At 44.1% G+C, this 27,977-nt stretch overlaps 1 long non-coding RNA gene across 1 annotated transcript; it reads right to left on the bottom strand.

Moving 5' to 3' along the window:
* Positions 1–8,075: 8,075 nt before the first annotated feature.
* On the bottom strand, positions 8,076–27,089 carry LOC310754616. Its single transcript, XR_014543928.1, has 3 exons — positions 26,981–27,089; positions 23,321–23,425; positions 8,076–8,338 (listed from the first exon to the last, which is right to left on the bottom strand). It is a non-coding gene; the product is annotated as an uncharacterized lncRNA (long non-coding RNA).
* Between the last annotated feature and the right edge of the window lie 888 nt (positions 27,090–27,977).

Here is a 27,977-nt window from a genome sequence, read left to right as displayed (position 1 = left end):
AGAGGAGGAGGCAGGCAGGCAGGCAGATGGATCAACGGAGGAGGGAGGGAGGCAGAGCAGACCCCAATGGCTATTGGCAGAGCGCGAAAGGTGACGAAAAGCAACATTTTTTAGTTTCTAGTCCATGGTCTCTCCCGGCTTCGGAGGCGCCAGGGGCACAAGAGACCAGGAGTGCATCTGCAGCTCCTTGCCAAGGGTGCAAGGGAGATTAGGTACGCTGCTGCCCCCACCTCCAGGTGCTTTTGATACCTCTTCTTCCCCGCTGCTCTCTACTATCATTGCCCAATCCCATGCTGTGTCCAGTCATGGCTTCGCCCCGCTAGCTTTACTTCTGCCTCGCTTGCCTCAGCCACCCAAGAGGAGGAAGTGTGCACAGTCCCTCGCCTGAAGGAGAAGGACTGAGCTACCAGTCAGAGGTGAAACCGCCAGACGGCTTCCCATGGAGGGCCAACCGCGTCTGCACACTTACAAAGACCATTGCAGGTGCCCAGGGCCGTGGAGGAGCAGCGTTTGGCGTTTGTAAAAATACAAAACGGGGGGGGGGGGTACTTTGGAAGGTCCCCATCTGCTACTGGAGCTTCAGGAGCCCTCAGGAGAGATGGCTAGGCAAGTGGAGAAAAGACTCAGGCAATGCAGTGTATCAGATCAAATAAGCTTTAAAATTTGATCCTGGTTATTCAGTTGTAGATCGTGAAGCTGAGGCTCCAATACTTTGGCCACCTCATGAGAAGAGAAGACTCCCTGGGAAAGACCCTGATGTTGGGAAAGATGGAGGGCACAAGGAGAAGGGGACAACAGAGGACGAGATGGTTGGATAGTGTTCTCGAAGCTACCAGCATGAGTTTGAGCAAACTGCGGGAGGCAGTGGAGGACAGAAGTGCCTGGCGTGCTCTGGTCCAGGGGGTCACGAAGAGTCGGACACGACTAAACGACTAAACAACAACAATTCAGTTGTAACTGGGTAGCCAGAGATGGGCAGAAGAAGAACCCAGAACAGAGACATGTTTGAACCTTTATACCTTAGGTTTTCGGGCAGTATGAAATGTCGCAAGCTGTCACATTACACGTAAAGGTAGGGTGGATTGAGGTACATTGGTGAGGCATGCAAGGAGGCACACAGATGCAAAGACAGTGGTGCTGGGTGCAGACACATTTGCATTTGATAGGGTTACACAGGAGTGACAACTTTAGGTAGTTCAGACAAGAGGTTGATGGACGAAATCGGAGTGGTACAATAGATGTCAGAAACAGGGTATTCAGATGCAATGTGATGTCTTGCATATCATATTGACATTTATGCTTTGCCTTTACAGGAAGGGAAGAAAGACATTACAAGTCAAAGGCAAGTTTGAGGACAGGCAGGTGGCTGACACTCTCAAGACTCCACGATTAAGAAGCAATTTAGCTGCATGGGGTACCATAGAAGGATCTTAGCCCCAGGAAAGATTTTGCAACAGTTTTGTCTTTGTATCTCAATAAATGTTTATTGCTTCAAAGTCATTTGTCCTTCTTACACTATTTGTTACATTCAAAATGGTTACAGTTTGTTATTCCATCAGAGTTTCTACATTTGTTTCAGATTAATACAGTGGTACCTCGGGCTAAGAACTTAATTTGTTCCAGAGGTCCATTCTTAACCTGAAACCGTTCTTAACCTGAAGCACCACTTTAGCTAATGGGGCCTCCAGCTGCCACCGCACCACCAGAGCACGATTTCTGTTCTCATCCTGAAGCAAAGTTCTTAACCCGATGTACTATTTCTGGGTTAGCGGAGTCTGTAACCTGAAGCGTCTGTAACCTGAAGCGTCTGTAACCCGAGGTACCACTGTACAAGTGCTAAGTCAGGAATGGTTTAAGAGTCAAAAGGGTTTTTTTTTAATTATTATTATTACATGCACAGAAAACCATTTCAGGTACATTCAGTAAAAAGTTCCAAGTAAAAGGGTGGTTTCTGAAAGGTTTCCTTAGAGAAAACAGCAAAAATCAAGTCTAAATAGCACTTTTCCTTTGCATATTTGAGTCTTCCTCTTTCAGTTGACTCCCCGCTGCATAAATTAACAGGCCACTTTGGCTTGTTAGCATGTCTTGGGTGCATTTATACACACGCGAGCGCGAGCGAGCGCGTGCACACACACACACACACACACCGTATGTGTGTGTGTTCTCTGTGTGTATGTTCTTCTTCTTCTTCTTCATTTACAACAGCAGAGCCCCAGAGCAAAGGGCAGCATCAACCACGGCAGAGCACTAGAAAGTACTGGTAGTAACTGACTTGGGGTCTTGCAGACTCCTGGTGGTTCCCCGCTCCTATTGATGCTGTTCTCAAATTTCTGGTGACTGCTTTAACAAGATACTAAGAAAATAGAGAGCTACATACAAAGTCATCAGTTACAACAGATCCCTTTAGTGAAAATGGAACAGTTACGGTAAATCGGCTAATAATGGAACAGGAGATTGAGATGGCAATAAAAAGAATGAAGACAGGGAAAGCTCCAGGCCCGGACGGTATTTTGGCAAAATATTATAAGATACTAAGCGGGCAATTATTGCCGGTGCTATGTGAGGTTATGAATAATATTTTGAAAGACGGGAAAATTCTGAATACATGGAAAGAGGCGCACATTACCCTGATTCCAAAGAAAGACACTGATGGTTTGAATCAGGCCTATCTCATTATTGAACAATGGCTATAAGTTATTTGCAGATGTTCTGGCTAATAGATTAAAAATTGTGTTAAATGAAGTAATCCATAAGAACCAAGCTGGTTTTTTACCTGGTCGACAGCTGAAAGATAACGTTAGGAATATATTGGATATAATTGAGTATTTGGAGACCAGGAATGATAAACAAGTAGCGCTAATGTTTATCAACGTGGAAAAAGTGATTGATAATATTTCGTGGCATTTTATGAAAGAAAATTTAAAAATGATGGGAATAGGGGAAATGTTTTTGAAAGGTATCGGTGCCATATATTCAGAACAAAAAGCCAAACTCATAATAAATAATAATTTGTCCGATAACTTTGATATCTCCAAAGGTACAAGGCAGGGTTGCCCGCTGTCACCATTGTTGTTTATTATGGTCCTGGAGGTATTAAATAAGAATTTGAAATAATTGCCAGAAATCAGAGGTATTAAGGTGGGGGCAAAAGAGTTTAAATTAAAAGCCTTTGCAGATGACCTAGTCTTAACAGTAGAAGATCCAAAGAGTAGTGTACGAGAAGCTCTGGTGAAAATGGATGAATTTGGGCAAGTAGCAGGATTCAAACTTAATAAAATTAAGACCAAAATGTTAGTTAATAATATGAATAAAGAACAGACAGAGGAATTGCAATGTAGGTCAGAAATTATGGTGGCTAAGAAAGTGAAATATCTTGGAATCCGGTTGACATCGAAAAATATAAATTTATTTAAGGATAATTATGAAATCACATGGAGGGAAATCAAGAAAGACCTTGAGATTTGGAATAGATTTGAACTGTCTTTTTAAAGCAGAATATCAGTGATATAAATGAATGTTTTGCCTAGAATGTTATTCTTATTTCAAACAATCCCAGTGATCAAGGGGAGAGGACAATTTAGAGAATGGCAAAAAATATTATTGAGATTTGTCTGGCAGGGGAAGAAGCCGAGGATAAAATCTAAAATATTAACAGATATAAAAGAAATAGGTGGATTCTCCATGCCAGATCTGAAACTTTATTTTGAGGCATCCTGTCTCGTTTGGCTAAGAGAATGGATAACATTGGAAAATACGAATCTTTTGGATTTGGAAGGTCACGATAATAGGTACGGGTGGCACTCGTACCTTTGGTATTATAAGGTAAAAGTTCATAAAGGTTTCCTAAACCATGAGATTAGAAGGACAATTTATGAGGTATGGGAAAGAAATAAAAACTTATTGGAAAGAAAGACACCATGGTGGATATCACTGATAGAGGTACTGATGGTTAAGAAAGTAAATATGGAGGGAAGGCGAGCCACCTATGAGGAAATTACCAGATGAACAGAACAAGGGTTAAAGCTTAAACCATATGAACAAACTGAAGGTTTGTTTACAGGTTGGTTGCAATACCACCAGGCAAATGATATACTTAAAGAAGACAAGAGGAAAGCTGGGTTTGAAGATAAAAAATCAAGATTTCAAATACAGTGGTACCTCGGGTTACATACGCTTCAGGTTACATACACTTCAGGTTACAGACTCCGCTAACCCAGAAATAGTACCTTGGGTTAAGAACTTTGCTTCAGGATGAGAACAGAAATTGTGCTCTGGCAGCGTGGCAGCAGCAGGAGGCCCCATTAGCTAAAGTGGTGCTTCAGGTTAAGAACAGTTTCAGGTTAAGAATGGACCTCCAGAACGAATTAAGTATGTAACCAGAGGTACCACTGTAGAATTGTTGGAAGGCAGAGGTAAAACACAATCCAAAATGTACAATCTGTTGTTAGAATGGTTTAGAAAGATGAGAAAGTGAAAGAAGCTATGATAAAATGGGCTTTAGATTTTGGGTACAACATTGAATTGGATGCATGGATAAAATTATGGAATGAAAGTATTAAATTTACAACTTGTACGGCTCTGAAATAAAATTTAATGAAGATGATATATAGGTGGCATTTGACACCGGTAAAGTTAGCAAAAATGTCCAGGATGAGGGATAAAAAATGTTGGAAATGTAAAGATGGAGATGGAGAATTCTATCACATGTGGTGGACTTGTGATAAAGTAAAGACATTTTGGGAGTTGATCTACAACAAATTAAAGAAAATTTTTAGATATACCTTCCCCAAAAAGCCGGAAGCTTTTTTGCTTGGCTTGAAGGGAAACAAGATTATGAAGTTAGATCAAAGACTATTCATGTACGCCACAGCGGCAGCGAGGACTTTCTTGGCCCAAAAATGGAAATCACAATAAATTCCTACTATTGTGGAGTGGCAGGCAAAGATGATGGATTTTGCTGAGTTGGCCAAACTGACTTGCAGGATTCGAGACCAGGACAATCAGAAATTCCAGAAAGACTGGAGTAAATTTATTGTATACTTAAATGATAACTGTAAAAATTTAAAGACACTAGCAGGACTGAAGTAACTCCTACATTGTTGATAAGCTGTAAAGAGTCAGAATGTGTGATTGGATTTGATAAGGGATACCAGCTGAAGGGAAGGAGGGAAGTCGTTAGCTCGGCAGAGCAAAAAGGTTTATATTGTTGATCAATGTATTGTCTGAAAAAGTGTGTAAGGAGAATAATAAAAAATTATTGGAAAAAGAGAAAACAAAAACAAGTACTGTACAGTACGATTGCATCTTATGCAGGGATTGCATTCCAGGGATGACATATATGCAAAAAGGTGTATATTCAAACCATCCCTACACAAGCACTCCTAGCCTTCTGGAACCAGTGTTCTGAGGGGGACTTGACCCCCAAACAGCATAGAGAGATTAAAAGCTCTTTTTGCACTTGGCAACCCAATGCAGTAGATAAAGCTTTTACACTCTATTCCTTGCTTGCATGTAACTAGCAGAATTTCAACCAGACAGCCTTCAACCACGTATGGTTGAAATTGCGTGAGTTAAATGCATGTAAGTTGCAGTTATGTACTGTAATGCAATCATTGACTGTTATGCCCTCATCCAGGAGGGTCTTCAGCCTTCTCAGGCATGACAGGGACAGCAGCACCTTGTTTGTGGTGTTTTGGCAGCTCCTGGAGCCTCTGGACCAAGCAGTGGATGCCAAAATCAATGAGCCACTCAAAGCTTGCCAGCTGATGTTTCTTCAGCTCCAGCCGTCTATTGCAGGTGATGCCGCTCCAATGCCCTTGTCACTGATGTTGAAGCAGATCAGGTCAAGGGTCCTCAGCCTCCTCAGGTGTGACTGAGAAAGCAGTGTCTTGACCATTATTATCTGACACATTATTATCTGAGGTCAAGGGGTGCAGGCAGGGGAGATTCTGGGACAGATAGTGGTCACTGTAATTGCTGAGCCTATGGCAAGTCATCAGACTGAGTTGCTTCAGCTCCAGGCAGCCATTGTCAGGTGCCTGATGCTCTCATTGGTGATGAAGTCACATAATTTCAAGTTGAGAGGCCTCAGCCTGCTCAGGCATGACAGAGACAGCCTCATCTGTGATTTGACAGCAACAAAGGCCAAGGTGGCATAGGCAGGAGAGCTCCTGGGCCAGATACTGGACTCTGGGGTCAGTGACCAGGCTGCATCAGTTTGGTATGAATCTCTTGAGATGCCCCAAGTCATTGACAATGAGCAGGAGGCCGGTATCAGTGACCTTTTTATATCTGCTCCAGAACTTCCAGGCTTTTGAGGTATTTGAAATTCCTGCCCAGGAAATTCCTGTCAGTGAAGGCCCAACACCCACAGGGAGAGCAAGTCTGCCCCCAAAACATATCTCAGCTCATCCAGTGAGACCAAAATAGTCATTGACGTTGAGGATCTCCATGACCCCAAACTGCCAGACACCGAGTGCTTCCAGGCAAACCAGTACCAATTCTCAGTGAAGGAGTGATTCAGGACCAGCTTGACCTCCACACCCTACCACATAATGTGGAGATAGGCAGCATCTTACCAGGCCTGGCACAGATACACCACCCTGCCCTTGTTCAGGTACCCAAATATGTTGACTACCAGCTCTGGACACAGGCAAGAAATGAGCATCTGCACCACCTAACTCTGCTTGACTTATGTGCTTTGTGCAGTCTCAGAGCTGCTGTTGCCACCATCAGGGCCCTCCTTAAGCTTATTCCTGTGGGTGTCCATTGCCCATGAAGCTAAGCTCCTGCTTCACTTGCTCTTGGATCTTCTGGAATCCTTGTAACCGGCTGGCTGGCTTGCACAAGCTACTCTTCCATCCTTGGTTTCCTTTTTCCTGTTCCGGCACTAAGCCCAGCCTACCAAGTGCAGGAAGAGCTGTTCAAATGCTAAACTAGCCTGTTTCAGAGAATGATAGAATTGGGGAGTTGGAAGAGACCTCAACGATCATCTAGTCCAACCCCCTGCAATTCAGGAATATCAGCTAAAACCTACATGACAAATGGCCAACCAACCTCTGCTTAAAAACCTCCAAGGAAGGAGAGTTCACCATTTCCCAAGGCAGTTCATTCTACTGTCAAACAGTTATTTCAACCAGAAAGTTATTCATGATGTTTTGTTGGAATCTCTTTTCTTGTAACTTGAATTATTTTGTCTGGGTCCTACCCTCCGGAACAGGGGCAGGGGGATGTTTGCTCCATAATCCATGGGACATCCTTTGAAATATTTGAAGATGGCTATCATATCTCCTCTCAGTCTGTTTTCCAGGCTAAACATACCCAGCTCCCTCAACTGTTCTCATAAGACTTGGTTTCCAGACCCTTGATCATCCTGGTCACCCTCCTAAGCACACATTCCAGCTTACCAATATCTTTGTTAAATTGTGGTATCCAGAACTGGAAACAGTATTCTAGGTGGAGTTTCACCATTGCAGAATAAAGTGGAGCTATTACTTCTCTTGAACGGGACACTATGCTTGTGTTGATGCAGCCTACGATAGCATTAGGGTTGTTTGTTTGTTTGTTTTGCTGCTGCTTCACACTGTTGACTCATGTGAAGCTGTGGTCTTCTAAGACCCCAAGGTCCTTTCTGCATGTATTACCGGCAAGCCAGGTGTCCCTCAGATTATATTTATGCATCTGGTTCATCCTGCCTAAATGTAGAACCTTATTTTTTTTGCAATTGAAATTCATATTGTTAGTTTGGGACCAGTTTTCCAATCTGTTAAGGTCATCTTAAATCCTTGATTCTGTCTTCTGTTGCATTGGGTAAAACTTCCTGAGCTTCTATATAATTCAACATGTGCAGAATTATGTGTGACCACTCTGAAAGAAGCCCCACTTTATTTATTTATTTAAACCCCTCAGCCAAAATGGGTCTCAGAGCACCATACAAAGATTCAGTAGTAACACATCCCTTGCCTGCATTTGGTACTTGCACTCTTAAAGGACACAGTACATATAAGGAAGGAAGGAAGGAAGGAAGGAAGGAAGGAAGGAAATTTTTATTTATACCCCGCCCTCCCCAGCCAAGACCGGGCTGAGGGCAGCTAACATCAAATATCAAATACATTAAAACACAATCAAACAATTGATTAAAATACAGCTTAAAAATTAGAATCAGGGTAAAATTAAATGACTGCCCACGAATTACAACCATACGGATCGGGAACCTCAAGTATTCATCAGGGCCAGCTATCCATGTTGGTCCCACATGAGCCAAAAAAAGGGTCCCATAGAGGGGGGTTAAACTGGGCCAGGACCGAAGGCCAGGCGGAACAGCTCCATCTTGCAGGCCCTGTGGAAGGATGGGGACAAAGGGGTGGAGAGGAAAGAAAAAGAAAGGCACCATTTCTTGAGGTTACAGTTCTCAGAATTTTTGGGGTATCTTCCATAGCTGATGGCAGAGGTGGGGAGGGAGGAGGAAGAGTCGCCAGGTGGCACATATCAGCATTATGCTTCTGCATTATTAAAATCAGGTGATAGTTCATTGTCAAGCATTGGAAGTGTTCACTCATTCATCAATCAGTCAGTCAGTCAATCAATCAATCAATCAATCAATCAATCAATTCCTTCATTTAAATACTGCACTTCTACCAATGAATGAAAGGCTACTTGAAGCCCTTTTCATTTCTAACCTGCTTTTCTTATAGGGTATATTTCTCCTGAGGTACTTAACTCTGTTTCCTGTCCATTATTCCTGTTTACATTTTTACATGTTGCTATGCAACTTCAGTCCTATAAAAATCCGAATGACCTCTAGTGGTGGGTCCCCAGAATTGCATAGATACTTCCTTGTACAAAAAGATATGATTGAACCTCTGCGCTTAATTCTGGTTCTTCTAATGATGGTTTCTGAGAAATTAAATTGTCCTTCTGCTGCGGGTTTTTAAAGGCATCTGTTTCATTACCGCAAAAAGATCCATCCCCTTATCTCACTTTAATTGAAAACTGTCGCTTATATAGTAAATAAGTTTATGAAGACTTATGGGATATCTTCAGGAGAAAGGGCTAAGGAGCAAACCCTACAGACGTCCAGAGTGGAGCCACTTAGGCAGTTGGATGGCACCTTGAATGCCTCCTTGGGGCATCTCCTGCAGCCAAGCTGATGTCAACCATGCACCTCTGCTTTACTTTTGACCAAATCAGTGCTGCCTAGTGGGAGAATCTTGTTGTCTGGGGAGCTTTGGTCTGCCATACACATTGCCCTTGCTTGTGCCCCAGAGAGGTCACTTTGCTGCTGCTAATGCAGCAGAACCAACATTAAGGGTGGGTCTTTCTTGTATATATCCCTTTGTCTCAGCTTTATTATGCATCTGCTAGCTAGTGTGATAAGAACAGAAGCAGGTGGCAGTGGGGGGAGATATATACAGCTTCACTCATAAACAAAGAAATGTACATCATTGGTTATGTCAGGGCAGGATGCAGGGGGGCAAAATCGGAGGCCCCTCTCAGCTGAATGTGGAGGAGGATTTAGGGGAAGGAATAAAATCAGAAACCTCCAAAACCTGCACCCCGGTAAGGTGGAGGACTGCTTACCTGGCTTTGGGAAGGCAACACTAGGGTTCTGGGAGCATCCCATAGTCCTCCCATCTCTTTCCTAAAGCCTGGTAAGCACTTGCCCAGCTTTGAAAAGGGTAGAAGGGCTCTAGGACTTTACCAGAACCTGGGAGTGTCCTACCCAGAGCCAGGTGCCTAGCTCAGCTGCAGCGGCAGTTCCGGATTGACAGTGGTGACAGCAATTTCTCCACACAGGGCGCTGCTGAGCTGACGTAGTGCACAATTAAGAAGATCCACTTGAGGGCGCCAATACAGGCTTCTTGCGGGCACCATTTTATGAAAGATTGCAATCTCCATCCATTTTGTGTGGCTTTTGGAGCACAGCGTGAAGGCTCTGGGATGGTCAGAGCCCTGTCCCCCCTTCCGAAAGCCGGAACCCTTTCAGCCGCTCCAAGTCCATGGAAAAATCAACTGGGCTCATTTACTTCAGAATTGATAAAAATAAACCTTGTCCTGTTCTTTAAGTATCTTTCTTCCCTTTCCCCTTCTTTATGTGTGTGTTTCTGTGTGTTTCTGTCTCCTTCATATCAAAGAATTGACATTTTTCATGTTTAGTACTAGAATTAATTTTTTAGGGAACAATCTCCCACCTTACATTTGATATCTATCTTACTAATTAGCTTTTAATTAATACAGCTTTTGATTTAGAGAAAATGTGCTAATTTAAAAATTACCTGTACTATAGAATCACAGTTGTAAAAATATGTTAAAAATAAAAATGTGTTCATTTCAGACCCCTTAGCAGTAGCAGTTGGCAGGACATAACCTCATTCGCCTCTACACAGTTCCGTCCTTATTTCAGACATCGTGTTATCTCGGTACACTGCGATGTTTAGCTGCCGACATATCACGATGTTGAAAACCAGACAGAGCCCAGCCTTAGTTTCAGTCCTTTTCATTTCTGACATATGTTTTTGTAGGATGCCCATTTCCATTCTCCATGTCTTTTCAAGTAGCAGAACCTCATATATGATCTCATACATTGCCTGTAGGAGCTGCTTTTCTTGTAGGGTATATTCTCCCTGAGGTACCTAATGCTTTTTCTTGTCTATTACTGTTCTCATCTTTGCATAGTGCTATGCTATTTGAGTCCTTAAAAATTCCAGACTGCACCTCTAGTGGTGGAACCCCAGAATTGCAGAGACTTCCTTGTACAAAAAGGAGTGCTTGAATTTTTGCACTTAATAGTGGTTCTTCTGATGAAGGCTTATGAGAAATGAGGTTGCCCTTTAGCTGCCAGTTTTTAAGTGCTTTTGTTTTGTTACCTCAGGAGAGCCATCTCGTTATCTCACTTGAACTGACAACTGTCTCTCCTGTCATGTAGAGGGTTTTTTGGGAAGATGGAACAAAATGTATCCTTTTCCTTGTGGGATATGTTCTGGAGATGAAAAGGCTAAGGAATAAGCCCTGCACAATTCTGGAGTGGAATTCCCTAAATCGGTTGGATGGCACCTTAAAAGTCTCCTTTGGGCAACTCCCGCAGCCAAATTGATGTGAACTGAACATCTCCTTTCCTTTGGATCCCATTAGTGTGGCATGTGTGTCTTTTTGTATGGAAATCCACACAATCTGTCCAGGCTTGTTCCCCAGAGAGGTCCCTTCAGTGCTGCTAATGCAGCAGAATCAACATTAAGGGTGGGTCTTTCTTGTGCATATCACTTTGCCTCAGCATTATCACAAATCTGCTAGCTAGTGTGACAAGAACAGAAGCAAATGTTAAGGGGGAGCTGATATGCAGTGTCAGCTTTGAACCATCACTCCATTCTTTATTTTGCTGCAAGGATATGTGCATCATTGGTTTCATCAGGGCAGGACACTGGGGGGCAAAATTGGAGGCCCTTCTCCTGAATGTGGAGGATTCTGCATATGGGAAAAAATGAATAAAACCAGAAACCTCCAGAACCAGTGGTCCCAGTAAGTGGAGGACTGCTCACCTGACTTTGGGATGGCTGTAGGAGGGCTCTGGAAGCACCCCAGAGCTTTCCCATTGCCTTCTCAATGCTTGTCCAGAGTTGGAAAGGGAATAAGGGCTCTAGGACCCTGCCAGAGCCTGGGAGCATCCTTCCAAGAGCCAGGGGCTTTGCTCAGCTCCAGTGACGGTAATGGCTTGACAGTGCTGCCTGAAGCTCCTCTGCCCAGGGTGTGCGCTTTTGGAGAGGGGCGCAGGGCTCTGTGCTAGAGCCCTGCTCCCCCTCCGAGCCTTGCTCCCCCTCTGTTCCCGCTCCGGAAAGCTGGAAGCTTAGTAAGTGCTTGCTCAGCTTTTGGAAGGAGGGAGGGGCTGCCAAAGCCCTGACACTGCCTTCCAAAAATAAACCTTATGCAAGCACAGCTCTTTGGCTTGGAAGCCTCTCCGAGTCCCTTGGTAAAATAAGTGGAGGTCATTACTTCAGAGTTGAAAAGAAAGAAAGAAACCTTGCCCTGCAGTTTGAATATCATTCCTCCCTTCTCCCCTTCTTTGTATGTGTGTGTGTGTGTGTGTATTTGTGTGTGTGTTTCTCTGTCTCTCTCATGTCACATAAATTTATTTTTTCATCTTTAATAACAAAATTAAAATTTTAGGCAACCATCTCTCACCTTACCTTTGATATCTATGCTACCATCCTATCAATCACTTCCACAACTTTAATCTTAGAGAAAATGTGCTAATATAAAATCATCTCTACAATACAGAGTTGTAACAAAATGTTAAATGTATGTCAAAAAGAATCTATTTCAGATGCCCAAGAAGTAGTAGTAGGCAGGATATTACTTTATTTGCCGCTACTTACTTCCATTCTTATTTAAGACATTGTGTTGTCTTGGTATAACACAATGTTTAGCTGCTGACATAATGATGCTGAAAAGCAGACATAGCCCATGCCTAGTTGCAGCCTTTTCATTTCTGAGCTATGTTTGTGTAGGGTGCTGATTTCAGCTCGTCAATCTCCATGCCTTTTCAAGAAGCAGAACCTCATATATGAAATAATACATTGCTTGTAGGACCTACTTTTCTTATAGGGTATATTATTCCTGGGGTACTTAACATTCTGTCCAGTCCTTTCCTGTTATTTTCATTTTTACATAGTGCTATGCTTTTTCAGACCTAAAAAAATCCTGAATTTGCCTCTAGTGGTGGAACCAGAGAATTGCATAGAGAATTGTTTGTACAAAAATATGGTTGAACCTCTGCACTTAATAGGGTTCTTCTAATCGTGGTTTATGAGAAATGTAGTTGCCCTTGCTGTGCGTTTTTAAGGGTTTTTTTTTTGTAACCTCAAGAGAGCCATTTCCTAGTCTCACTTTAACCAACAACTGTTACTTATGTAGACAGGGGCTGTGAAGACACCACAATCCCTACCCACTGCCATGGGCACGGGCAGGATTCATATGCAGGGGCAGGATTGATGTTAGGGGGACAAAACCAAGCTTTCTGGGATGCGATTGGTAAATTAGTCTTGATTCTGGGGGGAGCAGCTGCCCTCCAGCCCCCCACACCAACTTGGCTCTGCCCATGCCCTATGTCTTGTGGGTTATCTTAAGGAGAATAAAAGGCCAAGGAGTAAACCCTACACAAGTCTGGAGCAGAGTCCTTAAGGTGGTTGGATGGCACTTTGCACGCCTCCTTTGGGAAACTTTTGCAGCCAAGCTGTTGCCAAATATATAGCTCTGGGTTCCTTTCAATCACATCAGCAGGACCAAGAGGGAGTCTTATCCTCTGGGAAACCCAGGACTGTCCAGCCTTGGTTTGTGCCCCAGAGTGGTCATTTCAGTGCTGCTAATGCCGCAGAACCAACATTAAGGGTGGTTCTTTCTTGTGCATATCCTTTTGCCTCAGTCTTATTATGCCTCTACTAGGTAGTATGACAAGAACAAAAGCAAGTGGCAGAGGGAAGGTGTATGCAGCTTCACTTATGAACCATTTCAGCTGAATGTGAAAGAGGATCCTGCATATGGGAGGGAAAATGTGTAAAACAAGAAACCAGCAGGAAGGCTCTGGCAGCATCCCAGAGCCCTACCATCACCTTCCCAATGCATGTTAAGTGCTTGCACAGCTTTGTGAAGGACAGAAGGGCTCTAGACCCTGCTAGAACCCAGGAGCATCCTTCGCAGAGCCAGGCGCCTGGCTCTGCCTCAGTGCCAGATTGAGAGCAGTGCCTGTGACGTCAGAGAACTGCACAGGGCGTGCCTAGCTGAAGTGGTGCACAATTAAGAAGATCCACTTGAGGGCGCCAATAAGGCTTCTCATTTGTTGTTGTTGTTTAGTCGTTTAGTCGTAGGGCGCCATTTTATGAAACATTATAAAGACGTCCATTTTGTGTGGCTTTTGGAGCACGGTGCGAGGGCTATGGGATGGTCTGGAGCCTTGCCCCTCCCCCCCTTCTGAAAGCTGGAAGCCTAGTAAGTGCTTGGCCAACTTTGGAAAGGAGGGAGGGGTTGCTGCCAGAGCCCTGACTTGGAAACCTTTTGCAACGGCAGCTTTTTCAGCTTTTAAGGCGCTCTGAGTCCCGTGAAACAATATATACTGGGGTCATTTACTTCTGAATTTTTAAAAATACAAATAAATGAAGCCCTGTTGTTTAAACCTCTCTCTTCCGTTTTCCCCTTTCCATGTGTGTTTGTTTGTCTCTGTGTGCTTCTGTGCACGCTTCTTGCTACATAACTGTCTTTTCTCATGTTTAGTAATAAAATGAAATTTTTAGGGAACAATCTCTCACCTTACCTCTGATATCTATGCTACAAGTTAGTTCTACATAAAATGTGCTAATTTAAAAATTATCTGTACTGTAGAATCACACTTGAAACAATACGTTAAAGGTAAGTTCGTTTTAGACTCAGCAGAAGCAGTTGACAGTGCATAACTCCGTTCACCTCTACACAGTTCCGTCCTTATTTCAGACATCGTGTTCTCTCGGTATACCACGATGTTTAGCTGCTGACATATCACGATGTTGAAAACCAGACAAAGCCCAGCCCTCGTTTCAGTCCTTTTCATTTCTAACCTCTGTTTATGTAGGATGCTAATTTCAGCCGGTCAATCTTCATGCCTTTTCAAGTCACAGAACCTGATATATTATATAATACATTGCCTGTAGTAGGACCTGTTTTTCTTGTAGGGTATATTCCTCCTGCCCTACCGTACTTAACGCTGTTTCCAGTCCATTATTTCCGTTCTCTTTTTTACATACTGTTATGTGTTTCAGACCTTAAAAAATCCCAAATGCACCTCTTGTGGTAGAACCTTATAATTGCCTAGAGACTTGTACAAAAAGGTAGAATTTAACCTCTGAACTTTATTGTGGTTCTTCTAATGATGGTTTTGGATAAATGCAGCTACCCTTTACCTTTCAGATTGCAAGGGCTTCTGCTTTGTTACCTCAGGAGGGCATTTCTTTATCTCACTTTAACCAACATGCCCCTCACATAGAGGACAGTGAAGGTCCTGTGTGAGTGCCTGAAGGCAATTGGAGGATGGATGGCAGCTAACAGATTGAGGTTGAATCCTGACAAGACAGAAGTAGTTTTTGGGGGACAGGGGGTGGGTGGGGGTGGGGGACTCCCTAGTCTTGAACAGGGTAACTATGCCCCTGAAAGACTAGGTGAGCAGTCTGGGAGTCATTTTGGAATCACAGCTGTCCATAGAGACGAAGGTCAATTCTGTGTCCAGGACAGCTGTCTACCAGCTCCATCTGGTACGCAGGCTGAGACCCTACTTGTCCACAGACTGTCTCACCAGAGTGGTGCATGCCCTGATTATCTCCTGCCTGGACTACTGCAATGCGCTCTACCTTTGAAGGTGACTCAGAAACTGCACTTAATCCAGAATGTGGCAGCTAGACTGATGACTGGGAGTGGCCGTCAGGACCATATAACACTGGTCCTAAACGATCTTCACTGGCTTTCAGTACGTTTCTGAGCACAATTCAAAGTGTTGGTGCTGACCTATGAAGCCCTAAATGGCCTCGGCCCATTATACCTGAAGAAGCATCTTCATCCCCATCGCTCAATCTGGACATTAAAGTCCTCCTTCAAGGGTCTTATGCTGGTTCCTTCACTGTGAGAAGTGAAGTTACAGGGAACCAGGCAGAGGGCTTTCTCAGTAGTGGCACCCTCCCTGTGGAACACCCTCCCTTCAGATGTCAAGGAAATAAACAACTACAGTATCTGACTTTTGGAAGATATTTGAAGGCAACATTTGAAGTTTTTAAGGATGTTTTTATTATGATTTTAGATATGTTGTAAGCTGTCCAGAGTGGCTGGGGAAACCCAGCCAGATGGGCGGTGTATAAAACCATCACCACCACCTCTTGCTATGGGCATAGCCAGGATTTATGTTAGTGGGGCTGGATTTATGGGGTGGGGGCAGCACTGAGCATTCTGTGACGTGGTTGGTCCATTGGTTAAGTATCCGTTTCTATTTGCTTGATTGGGGGGACACTGTTCCTCTGCCCCCTTTGGCTACATCCATGCCCACTGCATTGTGGGATTGCTTCTGGAGAAGAGAAGCAAAGAAGTAAAACCTGCAGAAGTCCAGAGTGGGGTCCCTTAGGCACAGTGTTATAAATGGAGATATTAAAGGTAGGGGCTAAATGGCACCTTAATCCTAGGTTAAGGACACAAAAATGGAATGTCTCGACACACTTTGTTATAACAAGAATACAAAGCTGAAAATGAATGAACTGCAACTAAAATATTAACTAAAATCATTTTGCCTCAGCCTTACTCTGATTCACTACCTAATGTGACAAGAACAGAAGCAAGTGGCAGGGGTGAGGTGTATGCAGCTTCATTTATGAACCATGGCTCCACTATTTATTCTGCTGCAAGGATATGTGACTCATTGGTTTTGCCAGGGCAGATGCTGGAGGGAGAAATCTGGAGGGAGAAATCTGAGGCCCCTCTGAGCTGAATGTGGAGGATCCAAGAGCCCTCCCATTTCCTTCCGAAGGCATAGTAAGCTTCCCCAAGCGACGCGCTTTGCTCTGCCGCAGTGCGGTATTTGAGAGCGGTGACGGCAGTTTCTCTGCACAGGGCGTGCCTAGCTGAAGTAGTGCACAATTAAGAAGATCCACTTGAGGGCACCATACAGGCTTCTCACAGGGAGCCATTTTATGTAACGTTACAAAGTCCGTCCATTTTGTGTGGCTTTTGGAATACTGTGCAAGGGCTCTGAGATTACCAGAGCCCTGCACCCCCTTCCTTATACCGGAAGTTATGTAAGCACTTGACCAACTTTGGAAAGGAGGGAAGGGCTCTGGGATTCTGCCAGAGCCCTGACACATAAACATTATGCAAAGGCAGCTTTTCAGCTTGGAAGCCGCTCCTAGTTCTGTTTAAAAGAAACTTGGGTCACGTACTTCAGAGCTTAGGGGTGGGGAAGTCTCCTCTTTTGTTTAAGTCTCTTTCTTCTCTTCTCCCCTTCTTTATGTGTATGCGTTTGTGGGGGGGGGGTTGTGTCTCCTTCATGTCACATCATGGGCGTTTCATGTTTAGTAATACTGTACAATTAAATTTGTGGGAACAATCTCTCACCTTTCATTTTATATCTATGCTACTAATTACTTCTACAGCTTTATTTTTAGAGGAAATGTATGAATGTCAAAATTATCTGTACTATAGAATCACAGTTGTAATAATATATTAAAGGTAAGTAAAAATTTAGACCCATAAGCAGTAGCAGATGGCACGACATATGCCTTGTTCGCCTCTACGTAGTTTCATCGTTATTTCAGACACTGAGTCCTCTTGGTAAACTGTAATGTTTACCTGGTGACATACCACGATTGTGAAAACCACCCATAGCCTACTTGCAGCCCTTTTCTTTTCTAACCTATGTTTATGCAGGATGCTTATTTTAGTCTGTTAATCTCCATACCTTTCAAGTAGCCAAACCTTATAAATGATATAATAGTTGCCATAGGACCTGCTCCCATTGTAGGGTATATTCCTCCTGAGGTAGTAAACACTGTTTCTTGTTCATTATTCCTGTTCTCATGATTAATAGTGCTATGCTATTTCAGTGCTTTAAAAAAATCTCATATGCTCTTCTAGTGGTCCAATCCTAGAATTGCATGGACCAGTGGTTTTCAACCAGTGTGCTGTGGCACCCTGGGGTGCCTTGAATGATGGTTAGTGATGCCGTGGGCAACACTGGCCTCTTCCCTCTTTCATTCCCTCTCTCCTCTGATGCCCACTTGCATCTCTTTCTCTCAAAGGCTTGCACAGCTGTTTGTTGTAGCAGGCTTGCTACTGCCACTGTTGCCTTCCAAGGTAAGGTGCTTGCCTCACATTCACCTTTGGCCAGTCTCCATCAGGCCACTAAGGCTGGGAACATCCTCTGCCCAGGCCCCTGTGGAAAGGTGTGAAGAGGCACCACTCTTTGGGGTGGGATGAGGGAGCTCAGAGACCAGGGGCAGCAGCAGTGGCTACCCAGAGGACTCCCAAGGAGATGTGAGGTGAGGTGAGAGGGAATACTCCACAAGGGAAATGTTCAAAAAAAGGCTGCCAGCTCTGCAGGCAAGGGGTGACATAACTGGGTCCCTGAGCCCCAAAGGGATGTCGCAGAAAGAATATAGTTGGTCAAGGGAGCCATGGTCTCAGAAAGGTTGAAAACCTCTGGCATAAACACTTCCATGTACAAAAAGGTATGGTTGAACCTCTGCACTTAATTGTGGTTCCTGTAATGATTGTTTCTGAGAAATTAAGTCGCCCTTTGGCTTTTAGATTTTAAAGCCTTCTGTTTTTTTACCTCAGGAAGCCACCCCATTACGTCACTTTAACTGACATTTGCTTGTGAAGATGGGAGAATCCATACCAGCTGCCATGGGTATAGCTGGGATTGAAGTTAGGGAGGCATGACATATGTTTGGGGGGGCAGAACTGAGCTATCGGCAATGTGATTGGCCAATTAGTAAAGTTTTCTTTATTTACTGTATTAGGAGGACAGCAGCTGCCCTCCCAGCCCCAGCCCCCTAGGCCAAACCCATGTCAGCAGCTTTGTGGGATATCTTCAGGAGCAGAAAAGGCCAAGGAATAAATTCAACACAAGTCCAGAGTGAGGTATTGTACACCACCTTGGGCAACTCCTGCAGCCAAGCTGGTGCCAAACATATAGCTCTGCCTTCTTTGGACTGCATCACTTCAGCCAAAATGGGGAAAAGGGGGGTGCTTGCCATCTGGGCAGCCCAGGACTGCCCAGGCTTGTGCCCCAGAGAGGTCCCTTCAGTGCTGCTAATACAACAGAACCAACATTATGGGTGGTTCTTTCTTGTGCATATCCCATTGCCTCAGCCTTATTATGCATCTGCTAGCTAGCGTGACATGAACAGAAGCAAATGGCAGAGGGGAGGTGTCTGCAGCTTCACTTATGAAATGTGGACGCATTCTTTATTCTACTGCAAATATATGTGCGTAATTGGTTCACTGGTGGACGAAGGTGGGGGCGGGGTTCATCCCAGGTGCCATCTCTGGGGTGTGTGACAAAAAAAAACCCCTTGCGGATCTTTGCAGCCACGCTCCTTCCATGCCGGGCATCTCATGCAACCCCGTCAGTGGTGCTGGCACCTTCCTATTCCCTTCCCTTCCCTCTCTGTTATTTACTTGCCTGCCTCCTTCCCATGCTCTCCCCTGCCCGCCTGCCTGCCTGCCTGTGAAACCTCCCAGGACGCTGGCAGGCTGGCAGGCAGGGGAGAGGACAGGAAGGAGGCAGGTGAGTAAATAATGGAGGGGGAAGTGTAGGGGAGAGGAAGAAAGCGGGATTGGTGGGGGTGTGCAGCTCCCTCCATGCCCCGCCCCCCCTCGGGAGAGTGCCCCCCCTGGGCAGCACAGACATATGCTCCGCCACTGCATTGGTTTCATTAGGGCAGGATGCTGTGGCACAAAATCTGAGACCCTTCTCAGAATGTGGAGGAGGATCCTGTACGGGGGGGGGGGGGAGGCAAAAAACAAAAAACTTCAAGAACAGGGGACCCAGCAAAGCAGATAATTGCTTACCAGACTTTGGGAAGGCGGTTGTGTGAGGGCTCTGGCTGCACCCCAGAGCCCTCCCATTTCCTTCCTAAGGCATGGTAAGCTTCAGAAAGCCAGGCGCCTTGCTCTGCCGCAGTGCAATATTTGACAGCATGGCATGGCAGCAGTTTCTCTGCACAATGCATGCCTAACTAGGTAGTGTACAATTAAAGAGATGCCCTTGAGGGTGGCAAAACAGGCTTCTCACAGGGCGCAATTTAATGAAACATTACAAAACATGTCCATTTTGTGTAGCTTTTGGGGCACGCGAGGCCTCTCAGAGGGGTGCCAGAGCAATGCCACCCCCCATCCGAAAGCTGGAAGCTTACTTAGTGTCATGGTCCTGGGAAGGGGTAGGGGACAATTCCCCTCCCCAAACAATACAACCCCCCCTTAACTAATGGAGGTCCTTTCCCACCTAACATGAAGCCTGCCCACCTTACATAAATCCTGGCTACACCCCCCGGTAGGTGCTTGCCCAGTTTTTGGAAGGAGGGAGGGGCTCTGGGAAACCATATGCAAAGGCAGCTTTTCAGCTTGGAAGCCACATGGAGTCCTGTGGACAAATAAACTGAGGTCATTTTCTTCAGAGCTGAAAAAAATTTAAAATAAACCTTCCCCTGGTGTTTAAGCCTTTTTCTTCCCTTCTCCTCTTGTCTGTGTGTATTAGTGTTTCTGTGTCTCCTTTTGTCAGAGTATTCCTTTTTTTAATGCTTAGTAAAATAATTAAATTTTTAGGGAACTATCTCTCACCTTACCTTTGATATCTATGCTTCTAATTACATATACAGCTTTAATATTTGAGAAAATGTGGTAATATAAAAATAATCTCTAATATAAGATAACAGTTGTAACAAAGGTAAGTAAAAAATGGTCTGTTTTAGATGCTTAAGGAGCAGCACTTTGCAGTATATTACCCGGTATGCCTCTACTTACTTACATCCTTATTTCAGATATCATTTTACCTTGGTATACCATGATATTTAGCTGGTAAGATATCACAGTGTTGAAAAACAGCTATAGCCCAGCCCTAGTTTCAGCCCTTTTCATTTCTGACCATTTCATTTCATTAATGTAGGATGCTCATTTCAGCTGGTCAATATACATGTCTGTTCAAGTAGCTGAACCTCATATATGATATAATACATGGCCCACATGACCTGCTCCACTTGTAGGGTATATTCTTCCTGAGGTACTTAATGCTGTTTGTTCATTATTTCTCTTCTAAGTTTTAATAGCACTATGCTATTCCAGTCCTTAAAGAATACCAGCTGCATCTGTAGTGGTGGTTCTCAGAATTGCATAAAGCCTGGAACAAAAGGGTATGATTGAACCTCTGGGCTTAATTGTGTTTCTTCTAATGGTGGTTTCTGAGAAATGAATTTGCCCTTCAGATGTCGGCTTTAAGTGCTCCTGTTTTGCTACCTCAAGAGAGCCATTGCCTTACCTCAGTTAACCTCTTGTGTAGAGGGGGTTTGTGCAGCTACATCAATCCTTACCTGCTGCCATGGGCATAGCTAGCATTTATGCTGGGGGGGGGGGCAAAACCGACCTATCTGTGATGTAATTGCTCAGTTAGTCCGGCATATGTATTTTTATTTGATTGATATAGGTGGGCAGCTGTCCCCCTGCACTTCCTTGGTTTTGCCTATGGCATCTGCCTTATGGGATTGCTTCTGGAAAAGAAAAGGTTAAGGAGTAAACCCTACACAAGACCAGACTGGGATCCATAAGATGATTGGATGGTGCCTTGTACATTTCCCTTCACGCCTACTTCAGGCAACGTCTGCAGCCAATTTGGTGCCAATCATATAGCTCTGCTATCCTTTGGGCCACAAGCACACAACCAGAACTGTCCAGAATCCTTTAGTGCTGCTAATGCAACAGGAACCAACATTAAGTGTGGGTCTTTGTTGTTCATATTCCTTAGTTTTATTGTGCATCTGTTAGCCAGCACGACAAGAACAGAAGTGAGTGGCAAAGGGGGGGAGGTGTCTGCAGCATCACTAATGAACCTAGACGCCACCCTTTATTTTGCTGCAAACATATGTGAGTCATTGGTTTTGTCAGGACAGGATGTTGGGGGGGGGAAAGAATCTGAGGCCCCTGTCAGCTGAATGTGGACAAAGATCCTGTATATGGGGGGGGGGAGTGTGAAACTACCAGAACAGGGGGCCCCAGGAAGGTGGAGGTCTTCATACCGGATTTAGGGAAGGCGGTGGGAAGCCAGAGCCCTCCCATCTCCTTCCGAAAACATGATAAGGTTCCCAAAGCCTGGCGCCTTCCTTTTCCGCACTGTGCTGGCAGTTTCTCTGCACAAGTCGCCGCCAAGCTGAAGTGACGCTCAGTTAAGAAGATACACTTCAGGGTGCCTATATAGGCTTCTCACAGGGATCCATTTTATGAAACATTACAAGGTCCTTCCATTTTGTGTGGCTTTTGGAGCACTGTTGCCAGAACCCTGCCCACCTGTCCCCCCTTCTGAAAGCTGAAAGCCTAGTAATTTATTGTTCAGCATTGGGAAGGAGGGAAGGGCTCTGGAATGCTGCCAGAGCCCTGACACTTAAACCTTATGCAAAGGCAGCTTTTTGCCTTGGAAGCTGCTCCTAGTTCTTTTGAAAAGAAACCTGGGTCATTTACTTCAGAGCTGAAAGAAAAGAAACAAGGCTTCCTTTTTTTGTTTAAGCCTCTTTCTTCCATTCTTTGTGTTTCTTTCTTTCTTTGTGTTTGTTTGTTTTTCTCTCATGTCACAGAATTGGCTTTTTTCATGTTTAGTAATAGAATTAAATTTGCGGGAACCATCTCGCCTTTCCTTTGATATCTGTGGTACAAATTAATTCTACAGCTTGAATTTTAGAGAAAATGTGCTAATTTAAAAATTATCGGTACTTCAGAATCACAGTTTTAATAAAATGTTAAATGTAAGTCAATAATAATCTGGTTTAGACCTCTACACAGCAGTAGTTGACAGAAGTTCACTCCCTTCACCTCTATATACTTTAATCTTTTTTTCTGACACCGTGTTATATCAGCATAGAGTAAGGTTACCAGATTTTTTTCAACGAATTCCTACTAAATAGATGGATTTTGTCAGGGGATTGATTTGTAAATCTGGAGACTGTCCCCAGGAAACGGGGACATCTGGTAACCTTAGCATAGAGCAATGTTTCACTGGTGACATACTATATCATGATGGCCCAGCCCTACTTGCAGCCCTTTTAATTTCTGACCTATATTTCTATGGGATACTCATTTCAGCCATTCAATCACCATGTCTTTCCAAGTAGAATAAAACCCTATATGTTGTATAATACATTGCCTGTAGGACCTGCTCCCGTTATAGGACATATTCCTCCTGAGGTCCTTAAGCCTGTTTGTTGTCCATTATTTCTGTTTTCAGTTCTGATAGCGCTATGCTATTTCAGTCCTTTAAAAATCCCAGCTGCATCTCTAGTGGTGGAACCCAGAACCCAGAATTGCATAGAGCCTGGTACAAAAGATGATGACTGAACCTCTGGGCTTAATTGTGTTTCTTCTAATGGTGGTTTCTGAAAAATGAAGTTGCCCTTCAGCTGTCGGCTTTAAGGCCTCCTGTTTTGCTACCTCGTGAGAGCCACTCCTTTATCTCACGTTATTCAAAGTTAACCTCTCATATAAGGGGGTTTGTGCAGCTACATCAATCCTTACCCGCTGCCATGGGCGTAGCTAGGGTTTATGCTGGGGGCGGGGAACTGACCTATCTGTGATGTAATTGCTCAATTAGTTCGGCTGATGTAGGGCGGCAGCTGTCCCCTTGTACTTCCTTGGTTTTGCCTATGGCATCTGCCTTGTGGGACTGCTTCTGGAAAAGAAAAGGTTAAGGAATAAACCCTACACAAGACCAGACTGAAGTCCCTAAAGTGATTGGATGGCGCCTTGTACATTTCCCTTCAGGCTTACTTCAGGCAAAATCTTCAGCCAATGTGGTGCCAATCATATAGCTCTGCTTTCCATTGGACCACATCCACACAAACAGAACTGTCCAGATCACCTTAGTGCTGCTAATGCAGCAGAAACCAACATTAAGTGTGGGTCTTTGTTGTGCATATCCCTTTACCTCAGTCTTATTATGCATCTGTTAGCCAGCACGACAAGAACAGAAGCGAGTGGCAAGGGCGGAGGTGTCTGCAGCATCACTAATGAACTCCACCCTTTATTATGCTGCAAACAGATGTGCGTCATTGGTTTTGTCAGGGCAGGATGCGAGGGGGGCAGAATCTGAGGCCCCTGTCAGCTGAATGTGGACAAAGATCCTGTATATGGGGGGGGGTGTCATACCACCAGAACAGGGGGCCCCAGGAAGGTGGAGGTCTTCATACCGGATTTAGGGAAGGCGGTGGGAAGCCAGAGCCTTCCCATCTCCTTCCGAAAACATGGTAGGGTTCCCAAAGCCTGGCGCCTTTCTTTTCCGCACTGTGCTGACAGTTTCTCTGCACAAGTCGCCGCCAAGCTGAAGTGGCGCTCAGTTAAGAAGATACCTTTCAGGGTGCCTGTATAGGTTTCTCACAGGGGTCCATTTTATGAAACATTACAAGGTCCTTCCATTTTGTGTGGCTTTTGGAGCACTGTTGCCAGAGCCCTGCCCCCCCCTTCTGAAAGCTGAAAGCCTAGTAAGTTATTGTTCAGCATTGGGAAGGAGGGAAGGGCTCTGGAATGCTGCCAGAGCCCTGACAATTAAACCTTATGCAGTGGCAGATTTTTAGCTTAGAAGCTGCTCCCAGTTTACAAGAAGCCAGGGTCATTTACTTCAGAGCTGAAAAATAAAAATAAGTCTTCTTCTTTTTCTATTTCTATTTTTTCCCTTCTTTGTATTTCTTTATTTCTTTGTGTGTGTGTGTGTGTGTGTGTGTGTGTGTGTTTATCTGTCTATATTTCTGTGTCTCCCTCATGTCACAGAAACAGCTTTTTTCATGTTTAGTAATAGGATTAAATTTGTGGGAATAATCTCTCATCTTTCCTTTGATATATGTGGTACTAATTCTACAGCTTGAATTTTCGAGAAAATGTACTAATTTAAAATTTATCTGTACTACAGAATCACAGTTTTAACAAGACGTTAAACATAAGTCAATAATTTTATGTTTTGGTCCTCGAAACAATAGTAGTTAGCAGAAATCCACCCACTTCACCTCTACATACTTCCATCCTTATTTCAGACACCCTGTTATACTATATCAGCTTACAGCAATGTTTTGCTGATGACATAATCTATCATGATGTTGGATGCCAGACATGGTGCAGCCCTAATTGCAGCCATTTTATTTCTAACCTATGTTTATGTAGGATCCTCACTTCAGCCAGTCGATCTCCATGCCTTTTCCAGTAGCAGAAAATCTCATATATGATATCAATTGCCTGTGGGACCTGCTCCCATTGCAGGGCATATTCCCCCTGAGGTATTTATGGCTGTTTGTTGTCCATTATTTCTGTTCTCAGTATTAATAGTACTATGCTATTTCAGACTTTAAAATATCCCAGCTGCATCTCTAGAGGTGGAACCTATAATTGCATAGAACCTAGTACAAAAGCGTATGATGCAATATCTGTGCTTAAATGTGGTTCTTCTAATGATGGTTTATGAGAAATGAAATTGCCCTTCACCATCTGGAAAAACTGGACTTATGGCAACCCTATTGTTTATCATGTAGAGGGGATTTGTGCAGAAGACAGAACAATATGGACCCACTGCCTTGTGGTATATCTTAAGGAGACGAAAAGGCTAAGGAGCAAACCCTACACAAGTCCAGAGTGGAGTCCTAAGGCAGTTGTATTGAGCCTTGTATGCATCACCTTGCCAATAAAGGCCCGTATAGTTAAAGCTATGGTTTTCCCAGTCGTGATCTATGGAAGTGAGAGCTGGACCATAAAGAAGGCTGATTGCTGAAGAATTGATGCTTTTGAATTATGGTGCTGGAGGAGACTCTTGAGAGTCCCATGGACTGCAAGAAGATCAAACCTATCCATTCTTAAGGAAATCAGCCCTGAGTGCTCACTGGAAGGACAGATCGTGAAGCTGAGGCTCCAATACTTTGGCCACCTCATGAGAAGAGAAGACTCCCTGGAAAAGACCCTGATGTTGGGAAAGATTGAGGGAACAAGGAGAAGGGGACGACAGAGGACGAGATGGTTGGATAGTGTTCTCGAAGCTACCAGCATGAGTTTAACCAAACTGCAGGAGGCAGTGGAAGACCGGAGTGCCTGGCGTGCTCTGGTCCATGGGGTCACGAAGAGTCAGACACGACTAAACGACTAAACAACAACAACAACAAATGCCTAGTTCAGGCAACGCCTGCAGACAAGTTGGTGCCAAACATATAGCTCTGCTTTCTTTGGGCTACATCAGTGCAGCCAGGGGTGGGGTCTTGTCATATGGGCAGCCCAGGATTGGCCAGGCTTGTGCCACAAAGAGATCCCTTCTGTGCTGCTACTGCAACAGAACCAACATTAAGGGTGGCCCCTTCTTTTTTTAAAACATGTTTTTATTAAAGTTTTCTTGGTTTACAAAAGTATGTGCAATGTCTCTTTTTTCAAGTTACATTTTCTACAGATCAGTTTCATTTATTGAGACATTAGTGTTACAACAGGAAGAAAAGAAGGGAGAGAGGTGGAGGGGGGATGGTGAGTGGGGTGGGGTTGGGTGGCAATGCTTCTATTCTACTTAGTGTATAGGTGGGGTTTTGTGTCAGGGTCACTTTTGTGGGTTCTCTTTACTATTCGCTTGTATTTCTTTGGTGGTGAGAGAGGTTTGGTGTGGCCTAAGGTGTGGTTGGTTGTCTTTATTTGGCTGTAGTGAAACTTGTTTTCGTGTGTGTGTTTTTGGATCATGTTAGCCAGATTGATTTGTATGCTGTTGGTGGGTTCTTGTTGGACTGTGTATGTGATAAAAGGTAACCATACCGGGGTGAAAGCGTCTTCTTCTATTTGTCCCTGTCTCAGTTTCAATTTGTTGGTTAGTTTTTCTAATAAGGCTGTTTTCCATACTATTTGATACCATGGGTCTATGCTTACTCCTGACAGGTCTCTCCAGCATCTGGCTATGATGCTTCTGGCTGCTGAGAGTGGGTGGCTCCTTCTTGTGCATAAACTTTTGCCTCAGCCTTATTACCCACCTGCTAGCTAGTGTGACATGAACATAAACAAATGGTAGGGGAGAGGTGTTCACTTATGAACTACAGCTCCAATCTTTATTTTTCTACAAGGATATGTAGGTTATTGGTTTTGTCAGGGCAGGATGCTGTGGCACAAAATCTGAGGCCTCTCTCAGCAGAATGTGGAGGAGGATCCTGTACAGGGGGAAAAGGGGGAAAAAACAAAAACCTCAAGAACAGGGGACCCAGCAAAGTAGAGAACTGCTTACCCGACTTTGGGAAGGTGGTTGTTTGAGGGCTCTGGCAGCATCCCAGAGCCCTCCGATTTCCTTCCCAAGGCATGGTAAGCTTCAGAAAGCCAGGCGCCTTGCTCTGCCGCAGTGCAGCATTTTAGAGCGGTGACAACATTTTCTTTGTAGAGAGTGGGCGGACCTGATGTAGTGCACAATTAAGAAGATCCACTTGAGGGCGCCAATACAGGCTTCTCACAGGGCGCGATTTTATGTAAGGTCCCTCCATTTTGTGTGGCTTTTGGAGCACTGACGCAAGAGCTATGGGCTGCTGCCATAGCAATGTCCCGTCCCCCCCCCCCCCCCGGAAAGCTGGAAGCTTGTAAACCTTACGCAAAGGCAGCTTTTACGCTTTGAGACCCATGGAAAAATAAGCTGGGGTCAGTTTACTTTAGAGTTCAAAAAAATAGAAATAAGCCTTGTCCTGTTGTGTAAGCCTCTTTCTTCCCTTCATCCCTTGTCTCTCTCTCTCTGTGTGTGTGTGTTTCTGTTTGTTTCTATGTTTCCCTCATCACAGAATTGGCTTTTTTCATTTTTAGTAATAGAGTTAATTTTTTAGGGAATAATATCTCAGCTTACCTTTGATATCTCGGTTACTAAATGTGCTTTAAATGTGCTAATTTTAAAAAACGTGCAGTATAGAATCACAGTTTTCTCAATATGCTAAAGATAAATAAAAATGTATCCCTTTTAGACCCCTAAGCAGTTGCAGCTGGCAGGACCATTACCTCCTTCCTCTCTACATACTTCAATCATTATTTCACACATCATATTATCTCAGTAAACCACAAGTTTTAGCTGGTGACATATTACGTTGTTGAAAACCAGACATGGCCACACCCTAGTTGCAGCCCTTTTCATTTCTAACCTATGTTTATGTAGAATGTTCATTTTAGAGTGTCACTCTCCATGCCTTTTGAAGTATTTGAACCTCATATATTATATAATACATTGTCTGTTGGGCCTACTTTTTTTA

This window comes from Podarcis filfolensis (assembly GCF_964270895.1).
Source record: "Podarcis filfolensis genome assembly, chromosome: Z".
Classification (NCBI taxonomy): Eukaryota; Metazoa; Chordata; class Lepidosauria; order Squamata; family Lacertidae; genus Podarcis; species Podarcis filfolensis.
Note: the sequence above shows the minus strand (reverse complement) of the source record. Positions and strands in the feature narration are given on the sequence as shown.